Source organism: Ursus americanus, chromosome 31, assembly GCF_024610735.1.
Source record: "Ursus americanus isolate L20-20 chromosome 31, mUrsAme1.1.p, whole genome shotgun sequence".
Classification (NCBI taxonomy): domain Eukaryota; kingdom Metazoa; phylum Chordata; class Mammalia; order Carnivora; family Ursidae; genus Ursus; species Ursus americanus.
Window position 1 is genome coordinate 23,913,244 of NC_142157.1, and position 13,467 is coordinate 23,926,710.

Consider the following 13,467-nt stretch of genomic DNA (forward strand, 5'->3'; position numbering starts at 1 on the left):
TGGACCTTCATACACGATCTGGCAAATTGTGCATTTTCTGGGAATGTGTAGCTGCTTTTTAAGATACTATGGATTAGTTGCTTATACTGTGTGAGACATGACTTAATCTGCATTTAGAACAAAAGAAGAAAGAAAAAAGAACACATAAAGATATATAATACAGGTCCATAATCCATTACCCAAACACTTGGAGCTAGGTATTCTTGGAATTCATAATGTTTCAGATTTTGACAGTATGGCACATATACTAAATATTTCATAATCACCCAGGGGCTTGGGGGCAGCACCCCTAACACCCTCTCATAAATCCAGGTCAGGTTTGGTCAGTGGAAGAAGCTGGATCAGGTTTTGCTTGTCAAATGAGTTACAAAAAAAGAAACTTTTATTTTCATAGCACTTTGGATTTTTGAATCTTGGATGAGAGATTGTACCACTGTAATTCTGTGGTGACCAATCTAGGTGTTATCAATCATTAATTAAGACTTTGGGTCTTCTTTGATAAAACCTCTAGCTCCCATAGGCTAGTCTCCCATAGACAGAACTTCTTTCTCTAAGAAAGGGGTTGAAAAGCACCTGAGAGTCTCAGAAAATTAGGAGTCCAGGCACCTCACTTCCTTCTTTTGGCCACACGCCTTCTTGGAGCATGGCACAGAGTCTGCATTAAATACCCATCAAGGAAATTCTCTCACCGTGTTGTCTTCCTTCTAAACAGGTGGGTCAGCTGTGGTTTCTCCTCCTCAGGTCATGAGAGCCAAGAAGCCGAAAGGAGTAGCTGCTCTTCCTTTCTGCAGCCCCACCCTCAAGCCTTCTTTCTCAAAAGACTGACGTTCTGTTCAGACTTTGCAAACAACTGTCTGCTATTCTCTCTGGCGGCAATGTTTATAATCAGCTGCAGAAGACGTTTACAGGGCTCTTGACTTTTCCTTTTGAATTTTTTAAAACCTATTTTGGAAAGAACAGATCAAATGTTGGTGTCTTAGTGATGGAGCAGCTATAAATACATTCCAAGGGATCTTGGGCTGTGCAGTTTCTAGCAGGCAGTAAACTTGCTCACCTGCTGGATATTATCTAAAGAATGTCTATCCCAGGAATTCAGGTGCTCCCCTCATTTCTGAGTCTTTCACTGCTAGTCAAATATTTACTTTTCATATATTTCTACTCTTCCTCAATCCTAAATTAATAAATTCCTTGTTTCTTTCCAAAAGGAGTCTGGAGTGTTCTTCTTTCCAGATATATATATATATATATATATATATATATATATATATATATATATATATATATATATATATTTATGTATGTTTATGTTATTTTTATTTATATATATAATACATATGTCTCCCCAGAAAGTTCAGTGTCACAGCTCCTCGGGATGTATGTGCTCAAGAGTCTGGTTCAGACCCAAACTCTACAAATGATCTTTGCAGTCTTCTTTGCTTTCTCTAGTAGTTTATTGGTGGATCCTAAAAATTTCATTCTACTGGAAAATCTCATTACTATAATAGCACCTTGACTATACAAAGACAGAAATAATAAGAGGGAAAGAGCACCAGATTGAAAAGAGCACGAGATTGAAATTTGAATCCTGTGGCCTATGGCTAGTTGTGCTGAGAAAAGTAATTCACCTTTTCCGGCCCTCAGTTTTTGTCTTAGGTTGTAGCTAACAATGTCTACCTAATTGGGCAATTCCAGTAAATGGAAAAATATAAGTAAAATATGTAACAGAGTGCCCAGCTCAGGGTAGACACCTCAATAGATAGAAGTTGAATCTGAATGGCATTTTTCTTCTCAAGAGTTCATTTACTGTCACAATGTTCTACACTAAGGTATGATGAGCACTGGCCCATTTTATTGATGAGGAAGTAAGGCAAAGGAGACATTTAGTGACTTGCCCACCAATGCCAGGAAGTGAATTCAGGTCACTTGAGTTCTGGATTGGATATAAACTTTTAAGCTGAAAAATTCAGGGGTAAGCGAGTTTGATGATTTGGAAACTAGGACTTTAAAGTGATCTCTGGGAAGTAGGCACATCCACATGACATGCTTTTGGATTTTAAAGACATTGCAAGAAATAGTCAAATAGAAATGACCTGAAGTGATTGGAATTTGGTAAGTGATGACCATAATGTGCTCTAGAAGGGCATCTGTGATCAGTAGTGGACTATCTTTTTTATGTGGGTGACTCGATATTTCTGGAGCATCCTCTGGAGCATCCTGTAATTCTACACACCTCCATGATGCTATTGCTTCATGTGAAATGCAGAAGAATTTAGGTCAACTGTCTTGTCCAACAACAAAAAGGATAATGAGTATGTTCCTGGATCTTTTTATTGCAGCCTTGTATACCAGTTGTCTGGAAATGCCTGAGAAGTGTACTCATCAGCATGTCTCTGGAATGCCTTTTAAAACTCCTGAAACTTTGCAATCTCAGATGAAGAAATTTTGAATTGTGCTTTATTTGGACTAGTTTGACTATTAATAATTTTCCTGTCTTCCCTTTTCTATTAGACAAAAAAGATAATATACTATAATGTGATACTTTATTTTTTTTGGCAGAATTGCTTCATACTTGTTTCAATTGTTAGAAAATATAAAGTTGATTTTCTTTTCCTGTCTTCATAGTAGTATCAATTATTTTCATCTAACCTATGCTTATCAGCACACACTCCAATTTATGTAACCCTCTTCTGGGGGTGGGGGAAGTAGGTAATATAATGCTTGGGAAAATCAATGATTATCTATGAACGTGCTTTGGTTAAAAACCTACTTGTGCCTTAATTTTAAACTTAGACCTTCATGAATAAATACTATATTTAAAAAGACAAAAGGACACTTAAGTGCTTTTACTAATCTTTTAGTTAACTTGAATGGATTTCCGCCCCCTTGTCCCAGCTGTAAGGATGAAGATGAACTGAAAATTTAATATTTTTAAAGTGACTATCGTGTGTGGTTTAAGTGGAAGGGTAACTGTGGGAGTGGCGTTTTATAAACTTGTCAATCCCAAGATCTTGAGTCTTTTTTTTTTTTAACAACTGATAATCAGTTTATTAAAAATGTTGATTTAAGCATCTGCAGTGGCGACTTCAACCTCAACTCCTTGCTCAATACTGATGGAAGTAATCTGCTTAACAGTCTCAGAAGGATGGTGCCAATCAATGAGATGCCTATGGATCCTCATCTGAAAATGATCCCAAATCTTAGAACCTTCACCACAAGGAGTTTTTCTTGTAATGATTCTGAGTCTTGGTAGGCATCCAAACTGGTCCTTTTACTTTGAGATTCTTTTCCTTGTGCCTCTGATCAAGTCAGCACATACCTTCTCCAAAGATTTTATGTTGCAGCTGGTAAGAGTAATTCTAATTTGGTGAACTGCCACCTCTGGTTCCACGGGTGTCTTCCTGGTGTTTTTAAAAGCCATGACTGCGGCGTGGCTTTCTGACCGACTTGGGTGAGAGGAAACAGTGGTGAGTCAGAAGCAGGAGCTGGCGTCCGAGGTTCCACTGAAGCTGCAACGGCGTCTTCCTCAAAGAGGGCAGATCTTGAGTCTTTGATGACCACGTCACTTCCTAGGAAATGGAAGCAAGCGGGAAGGACTCCTAGGATACCCTTTCTCTTAGCTTGACTGGCCCCACTGAACAAAATCTAAAGCCTCACAAAAACAACCACACACAAGCTTATTTTCTGTTTATGCACAGAAATCCTACCTTGTATTTCTAGCAATTCCCTAGTGTCTTGGGGGTCAGTTTTCCCAGGGAAATGTCCAAGGCTTTGAATGCTCATCTGGGGCCAACCTCTGCTTCTACTGTACTTAATGTTCCCCCTGGGCTGTTGGCAGGGTGGTAGTGCTGCTCTGACCCAACCCCATCTTGCTTTGGGATGCTTACATTCTTTCATTAATGGCCCTCCCACTTCCTTCTTCTAATTACAGAATAATGACATGTACGCAGAAACTCTGCCGTCCCCAGTGAGTACCTCAAGGGAGAATGGTTCTTTAGCAACAAACACAGAGGACAAAATGGTTTCCTCTGATTCTGTTTTTGCTGATTATCAATGTGCCTCAATAATTTCACATATGCAAGGCATTCTGGAAAATGCTTATAGCTGTAGGATAAGGGTAGAAATTGCAATGCCCATTCCTAAGTAGAATGACAAAGAGGCCTCCTAAATCAAAATAAAATAGAGTTCTAAAAGCAAGCAGACTATTAGAAAGAAAAAGATGAGGAGATCCTTGAAGATTTGCCAGTTGCACTGCTAGGCAGTGGGCATATGAGAAATTTAGGCTCCACTAAAGAATCTTATTGATTTGTCCATTGGCACCAACCTTACCTTGAACTTATCATTACTTTTGAATATTTGTATGACCCAAGTCTGAGGATTTTTTTCCCCTCTATGACACGCAATAGTTCACATGCTGACTTTAAGCATATGACTTGGTAGTAAAACTGTAAAATGAAAATAAATGTTTTAGAGGATATTAGGTAGTAACTTAAATATCTTCTGATGGGGAATTCGTTTAAAAATGATGGACTAGCAATATAAGGCAATCCTGTGCAGTAATTTAAAAAGATTGAGGTAGATTTAGCTTACTGATCTGGAAAGATTGCTAAGTTTTATTTTTAAGTAAAAAAAGCAAGTTGTATCTGTACAGTATGATCCTATTTTTAAAAACAGCAACAAAGCTCCTATTTATGTACATAAATAGAGAATATTGTCTCAGATAATGACTTTTTCTCCCTTCCCCCATCTCTCTGTGTCTGTCTCTCAGTATGTCTTGGTCTGTCTCTCCATGTAGATATGTATTATTTGATTACTTTGCTAACCTAAAAGTTGATATTGAGTTTTATCATATACTTTTTGGGGCAACTTTCACTTTGAAATAAATTTAAACCTATAGGAAAATTTCAATTTCAAGAACAGAACACAGAAGTCCTATATGCCCTTCCCCAGATTCACCAATTGTTGATATTCCACCGTATTTTTCCATCTCTCTCTGTATAAACATATTTTTTCTCAACCATTTGAAATTAAGTTGCAAATGGTGCAATGTTCCTTTACCTCCAAATGCTTCAGTGTGCATTTCCTTAAAACAAGAACATTCCCTACATAGCCATAGGATACCCATCAAAATCAGGAAATTGACGCAGATATCGCACTATCTTCTACTCCGCAGATCCCTGCTCAAATTTCCCTGATTGTCCCCGTGTTTATACTTCCAGAATCACACACTGCATGTAGTTAGCATGTCTCTTTAGTTGTCTTCAATCTGAAACAAGATATTTAGTCTTTATCTTTCATGACCTTGATATCTTTGAAGTGTCCAAGTCAGTTACTTTGAAGAATGTCCCTCAATTTGGAGTTGTCTCATGTTTTGTCATAATTAGATTCAAGTGTATCTTGAGAATATCACAGACATGACCACATGTTCTTCTCAGTGCATATTATCAGCAGGTACATGGTATTGATGTAACCTATTACTGGTGATGTTGACTTTTATTATTTGGTTAAAATGCTGTCTGTCAGGTTTCTCCACAGTACAGTTAATTAATGAGTACTTTGTGATGGGTTATTAGTAAGTATTGATAAGTATTCATTAAGATATTAATACATATATTGTGGGGAGATACCTCAAGACTGTATTAATACCTGGTTCCTTATTAAACATTTACCCATTATTTGTGGCATCCACAGATGCTATTCCTGATCCAATTATTATTAACATGGTGGATAAGTAATCACATAATGCTACCATTTTTTTCTACACGTATTTGTTGCCATAGGGTAGAGCTTCCTCTTCTTATTTATTTATATCAGTCTGGATCCATGAATTCCTGATTTATTGAATGAGTTATAATCCATTACTAGCATTATTTACTATGATGCTCAAGCTGGCCCAGATTTAGCCAGTGAGAGCCTTTTCAAGCTCCTGTGACTTTTGACAGTTACCATGATTCTTGGAGAACTTCCTTATTTCTGCCATAAGAGATTTCAGGCTGATCTGATACTTTGCCTGCCCTAGCCCTGGAGTCAGCTATGTCTGCAAAGAGCCCTAGTTCCTTTTAGTTGAGACTGTTATTTAGAAATCAGGGTTTAGGCCTTAAAAGTGCTCAGAGCTACCAGAGTGTCATCAATTCTGGGTCCTCTCAGTGGGTAGAGCTATACACACACATGCACACATATACATATGCTATCTACCTCGGTAGACATATCTCTATATTTTAGATACCCTGTATTCATGTCAATGCCCCTGATTACAATCCAATATCACGTGAGTCTTGCCTTTTCCATGTTTGTGCCTCCCTTCTTCAACAGTGAGAAGACTGGCTTCCATTATCTTTAATGTATGTGATTAATTCTTTTGCACATGACCAATCTCCCATTCATGCTGTCTTATCTCCAGTGCTTCAGACTCACATTGGCCAGTTCAGTTCAAGAGCAAAGAGATTCCCCCCAGCTCTGGTGGTATGCCAGCTGAGAGTTCCACATCTATATTGTTTTGAATGTATCTTGACTATTTTTTTGAGGGGCTATAATCTAGTGATTAAGTGTGAGTTCTCTACAGTCAGAATGTCAGGTCTACATAGTAGCTATGTCATTTGCTAGCTGTGTGATCTTGGGCAAACTCATTAACCTCTTCTAGTCTCTAAGATTCCTCTCTTCAAAGGGAGGCCATAAACAGGAGAAAGTAAGCCACCTTGCTACTTCTTGCTCATTGGGTATAGATCCTGAGTCTCAGAATAAAGGGTGCTGCCTTCCCTGGTCAAGTAGCCAGTGATGGAAGAATGAGCAGCAACCTTCAGCAGGCCACAATGGGTGGGGTGGAGAGTGTGAGAGGGCTTCAGAGGAGTGGGTGGCTGTATCAGCCATCGAAAAAGGGGCTTGCCTATAACATCAGCTCACTTGGGATCAATACAACCCAGTGAAGAATGATGAAGTCCAGGTCTTTGTCAGTTTATTTGCAAACTAAAGATGGTGATATGGGTTAACCTACTTTAGAGTATTGTTGTGTAAGGGTCAGCTGAGCTAAAGTTCTCCAGTGCATAAAGTGGGAGATACTTAGAGAACATTTCCTACCCCCTCCGCCTTCTAAAAATAGTACACATTCACTGTAGAAAATTTAGAAAACTCATCTAAGCAAAAATAAAGTAATTGCTATCACCGATAATCTCATCAGACAAAGATAACAACTGTTTACATTTGGGATGGGTCCCAAGTCTTATTTCTAAGCTCATCAGGTATAAGTCACTAACATGGAATTTCCCCCCCTCCCCTCCCCTCCCCTCCCCTCCTCTCTCCTCTCTTCTCTTCTCTTCTCTTCTCTTCTCTTCTCTTCTCTTCTCTTCTCTCTTCTCTCTTCTCTCTTCTCTCTTCTCTTCTTTTTTCTCTCTTCTCCCTGTGTGAGGTAAAGACCATATTCTCTCCAGGTACCACTCCTTAACTCTCCTGAGCCTCTTGCTGGCTGGACCCAGCAGTACAGTACTCCCTCCATAAGGCAGAGGGCAAGCAGGCCAGGGTCCATGTGTGCACCCTGTGGACAATGCACCGTGCACTCCTCCTGGTGGGCACTTCTGTCTGTGGCAGCATCCTCAGATGAAGTTCTTCTTCCTTCCCAGGTGCAGAAGGCCAAGGAACAGGTTCCCTTACTCTTTGATAATAATGACTTAACTACTGAGGAAGATGGCTGCAGTCCAGATTCTGGGGGAAACAGCAGGGCGAGCATTTTCTATTCAAGTGCCACTCCCTTGCTGGCTTTCTGGGCTGAGGTGTTTGGGAGAGCAAATGTGGCTCTAGAATAGATTCAGAGGATGTGGGGGATCATCTTGCCAGGAGATAGTCACACACTGACTCATAACCTTCCCACCCCTCCTGTCCTTCCTTTGATGTTGGTGTCAGCTTATCTGGCTGATCCACTGACCATATGCTTGGCCATCTCATTAAAATTTCCTCAAACATTACATAACACTATGTTTGTGCCTAGGGATAAATGGGAGGAAGAAGAATATGTAAAAGTTAGCTTTTTTTTTTCCCCTCAGAATTTTTACCACATAACTAATGAAAGGATACTAGTCCAGTTCAAGTTGGCTCTGCGGAACTTTCGAGTACTTCCTCTAATGACTCACTGATCTTCCCATCAGTTATGTCCACCAACACTCACTAGTCTGGGGTACAGTTCTGGCACTGCCATCTTAATATTTTCTGTAATACACACACTAATATGTGCTAGGTATTCCGCCCAAACTTTGTTCCTCACTTCTAATCAGTGGTTTGGAATTTCACCCTTAGAGATTTGAGACCTTTGTGTCTGGAAGACTTTTTTCACCAAAAAGAGTCTCATTAAAACATAAATAACCCCTGAGCTGTTTCAGTGAATGCACTTCTGTGTGTTAGTTGATACAAGCTCTGTAAGGGAAGGGGAGAGAGAGGAACATACCAAGGGAGATGGTAACAAGGGACCTAGGAGGTCCTAAAGCCAAGTATAATGTCAGCACATTTGAGGAGTTTGCTTGTTAGCTAGGAAGATCGGGAGGGGAAGAAAGGGATAAAGAAAGGGGGAGTAATCAGAAGGGGGAATGAAGCATGAGAGACTATGGACTCTGAGAAACAAACTGAGGGCTTCAGAGGGGAGGGGGGTGGGGGAATGGGATAGACTGGTGATGGGTAGTAAGGAGGGCACGTATTGCATGGTGCGTGGGGTGTTATACGCAACTAATGAATCATCGAACTTTACATCAAAAACCAGGGGTGTACTGGGTGACTAACATAATATAATAAAAAATATTATTATTAAAAAAATAAAAAATAAAAAAATAAAACCACCATACCACCACAAAAAATAAAAAATAAAAATAAAAAGTAAACTACCAGTTAGTAGTACTTTGCAAATGTCAGCCCTAGGAAATAAATACGTTTACATGAATTGGAGGGAAAATCATGAATTTTAATTTTTTGATTTGATTATTGTTTCTCATGTATTGAGTTTGAGAAGTTCTTTGTAGATCCTGGATACCAGTCTTTTATCTGTAGTGTCATTTGCAAATATATTCTCCCATTCCATGGGCTGCCTCTTAGTTTTTTTGACTGTTTCCTTGGCTGTGCAGAAGCTTTTTCTTTTTGATGATTTTTTATTATATTGTGTTAGTCACCATACAGTACATCCCCGGATTCTGATGTAAAGTTCGATGCTTCATTAGTTGCGTATAACACCCAGTGCGTCATGCAATACATGCCCTCCTTACTACTCATCGCCGGTCTATCCCAATCCCCCACCCCCCTCCCCTCTGAGGCCCTGTTTGTTTCTCATAGTCCATACTCTCTCATGTTTCATTCCCCCTTCTGATTACCCCCCCTTCTTTATCCCTTTCTTCCCCTACCGATCATCCTAGTTCTTATGTTCCACAGATGAGAGAAATCATATGATAATTGTCTTTCTCTGCTTGACTTATTTCACTTAGCATTATCTCCTCCAGTGCCGTCCATGTTGCAGCAAATGTTGAGAATTCGTTCTTTCTGATAGCTGAGTAAAATCCATTGTATATATGGACCACAGCTTCTTAATCCATTCATCTGTTGAAGGGCATCTCGGCTCCTTCCATGATTTAGCTATTGTGGACAATGCTGCTATGAACATTGGGGTGCATATGGCCCTTCTTTTCACTACGTCTGTATCTTTGGGGTAAACACCCAGTAATGCAATGGCTGGATCATAGGGTAGCTCAATTTTTAACTTTTTTTTTTTTAAAGATTTTATTTATTTATGTGACAGAGAGACAGCCAGCGAGAGAGGGAACACAGCAGGCGAGTGAGAGAGGAAGAAGCAGGCTCCCAGCGGAGGAGCCCGATGTGGGACTCGATCCCAGAACGCCGGGATCACGCCCTGAGCCGAAGGCAGACGCTTTAACGACTGCGCTACCCAGGCGCCCCTCAATTTTTAACTTTTTAAGGGACCTCCACACTGTTTTCCAGAGTGGCTGTACTAACTTGCATTCCCACCAACAATGTAGGAGGGATCCCCTTTCTCCACATCCTCTCCAACAATTGTTGCTTCTTCCCTTGTCTATTTTTGCCATTCTAACTGGCGTAAGGTGGTATCTCAGTGTGGTTTTGATTTGAATTTCCCTGATGGCTAATGATTTTGAACATTTTTTCATGTGTCTGTTAGCCATTTGTATGTCTTCATTGGAAAAGTGTCTGCTCATATCTTCTGCCCATTTTTTGATTTGTTTATTTGTTTCTCGTGTATTGAGTTTGAGAAGTTCTTTGTAGATCTTGGATACCAGTCCTTTATCTGTAGTGTCCTTTGCAAATATATTCTCCTATTCTGTGGGCTGCCTCTTAGTTTTTTTGACTGTTTCCTTGGCTGTGCAGAAGCTTTTTATCTTGATGAAGTCCCACAAGTTCATTTTATCTTTTGTTTCTCTTGCCTTTGGAGATGTGTCATGAAAAAAGTTGCTGTGGCCGATGTCGTAGAGGTTGCTGCCTATGCTCTCTCTAGGATGATGGATTCCTGTCTTACATTGAGGTCTTTCATCCATTTGGAGTTTATCTTTGTGTATGGTGTGAGAGAGTGGTCAAGTTTTATTCTTTTGCATGTAGCTGTCCAATTTTCCCAGCACCATTTATTGAAGAGACTGTCTTTTTTCCACTGGATGTTTTTTCCTGCTTTGTCAAAGATTAGTTGCCCAAAAATATTAACGAAAATATTAACAAGAATATAGAATCTCTAAGGGCGGAAATGAGAGCAAATCTGGCAGAAATTAAAAATTCTATGAATCAAATGCAGTCAAAACTAGATGCTCTGCGGCCAGGGTAAATGAGGCAGAAGAACGAATTAGCAAATTGGAGGATGGGATGGTAGAAGAGAAAGCTAAAACAGAAACTTGGCTCAGAAAAATCCAATCTCAAGAATGTAGGTTACGGAAGATTACTGACTCAATGAATTGTTCCAATGTCAGAATCATCAGCAACCCCGAGGGGGTGGAGAAAAAGAGAGGTCTAGAAGAGATACTTGGACAAATTGTAGCTGAAAACTTCCCTAATCTAGCAAAGGAAACAAGCATTTGTGTCCAAGAGGCAGAGAGGACCCCTCCCAAGCTCAACCATGACAAACCTACGCCACGTCACGTCATAGTGCAATTCGCAAATATTAGATCCAAGGATACACAATTGAAAGCGGCCAGAGCAAAGAAATTTCTCACATACCAAGGCAAAAGTATCAGGATTACGTCAGACCTCTCTACACAGACCTGGAATGAGAGAAAGCGTTGGGGGGGCATTTTTAAAGCTCTTTCAGAGAAAAACATGCAGCCAAGGATCCTTTATCCAGCAAGGCTGTCATTCAGAATTGATGGAGAGATAAGGACCTTCCAGAATCACCAGTCACTGACCAATTTCATAACCACAAAACCAGCCCTACAGGAGATATTAAGGGGGGTTCTATAAAAGTAAAACGGCCCCAAGAGTGATACAGAACAGAAAGTCACAATCTATAGAAACAAAGACTTTACTGGCAACATGGCATCATTAAAATCATATCTCTCAATAATCACTCTCAATGTAAATGGCCTAAATGCTCCCATAAATGACACAGGGTTGCAGATTGGATAAAAAGACATGACCCATCCATTTGCTGTCTACAAGAGACTCATTTTGAACCTAAAGATACATCCAGACTGAAAGTAAAGGGATGGAAAACCATCTTTCATGCCAATGGACCTCAAAAGAAAGCTGGGGTAGCAATTCTCATATCAGACAGATTGGATTTTAAACTAAAGACTGTAGTTGGAGATACAGAAGGGCACTATATTATTCTTAAAGGATGTATCCAACAAGTGGATATAACTGGTAGTTTAAATACAACACTAATGTGTTGTCTCACTTCTGGAGGCTGAAGTCCAAAATCAAGGTGTTGGCAAGGCCATGTTCCCTCTGAAACCTTGTGCAGAGAATCCTTCCTTGCCTCTTCTAGCTTCTGGTATTTGCTGGCAATCCTTGGTGTTCTTTGGTTTGTAGACATCACTCATTCTCCACCTCTGTGGTCACAGGATGTTTCCCTGTCTCTTTCTGTGTCTCTTCTTTTTTCTTTTTAGAGACACCAGTCATATTGGATTAAGGGACAACTCCACTTCAGTAGAACTCTGAATAGCCTCATTTCCTGCAACACTTGCAATAGCCTCATTTCCAAATCAGGTTGCATTCTGAGGTACTGGAGGTTAGGACTTCAACATTTCTTTTTGGGGGGCACAAGTCAACCCACAAAACATATTAAAGAAATTAAAATTCAGGACTTTTTTCCTGATCCATGTAAACATACTCTCCACTTATCCTCCCAGAATAATTCTCTGTGCTTCTTGCTCTATAATGAGTTATAGGAGGCTGAGCTCTGTAAGCTGCCTGCATTTTGGCTTCTTTTTGGTTTGGTCAATGGGAAGCACTGGAGGAGATCAAAGGGCAGGAGAGGGAGAGGCTGGGTATTAATTTTTCCTATCCCCTGCTTGTATCACTACAGTTTTGGCAGTGGGTTCATTTTTCCACAACTATAAATCCGGTTATGTAACCCTGCTTCCAGGGCCCCATCTCCCTGTGGGTCTGTGGTACCCTCCCCTTGACTTTTCAGACTCACGGCTTGGCATGCTTTTTGCCTTTCCTTATTGGTTCCCTTAGACCAGCTCACATGCATGTACATAGTCCCTCATTAAGCTCCTTTAAAATAAGACTGAGTGTTCCATCTGTTGCCTGCTAAGACCCTGAATGATACAATCACCAAAATATATTGCCTTGGGGAAATGTAAATGTTGTGGTGGACAATCCCTTCTTTTGGGGAGTTATGATCCTTGATTGACTAGTAAATCTCAATCCAGGTGGTATTCCAACAGTGATTTTCTATTTCCCTCATTTCTATCTTTATTAATTTGCATTTTTCTGAAAGGAAGAGTTGTCCCTTCTCCTTAACTTATTTATTCAATTGCTTATTTATATCATACGGTCTCATGGATATTAATTCTGTTCTTTGGCTTATAACCCAATGTTGTTTTTTATTTTATTGCTTAATTTGTTCCAGCTTCAGACACTGGAAGCTCTTTCAGGTTAGATTTTGTGTCCTTTTAACATGTCACCATTCTTTTTAGTACATCTGTACTTTCTGGCATCATAAGATGCTTCAAACTAATCAGATATTTTGTTGGTCCTGATCACTCTAAGAGCCCCATTTTCTTTAATTGGACAACGGTATTTAGAAACCAGGATGTTGGAAGTAGGTGTGTTCGCTGCCACCAGGTGTCACTACTTCTAGGTCTTCTCTGTGGCAGAGCTAAGAAATATATGTATTTATACTAATGTGTGTGTGTGTGTGTGTGTGTGTGTGTATATGTTAATATAAACATCCATATATACATTTATTTCTCTATTTGTGTGTGTATACAATATATATATGGAAAACCATGAGTTTGAATTGGAAGGAGGTGGGGTAAGGAA

The 13,467-nt window shown here is 39.8% G+C and overlaps 1 pseudogene; it reads right to left on the reverse strand.

Moving 5' to 3' along the window:
- Positions 1 to 3,061: 3,061 nt before the first annotated feature.
- On the reverse strand, positions 3,062 to 3,418 carry LOC148107402 (small ribosomal subunit protein uS10 pseudogene; annotated as a pseudogene).
- Between the last annotated feature and the right edge of the window lie 10,049 nt (positions 3,419 to 13,467).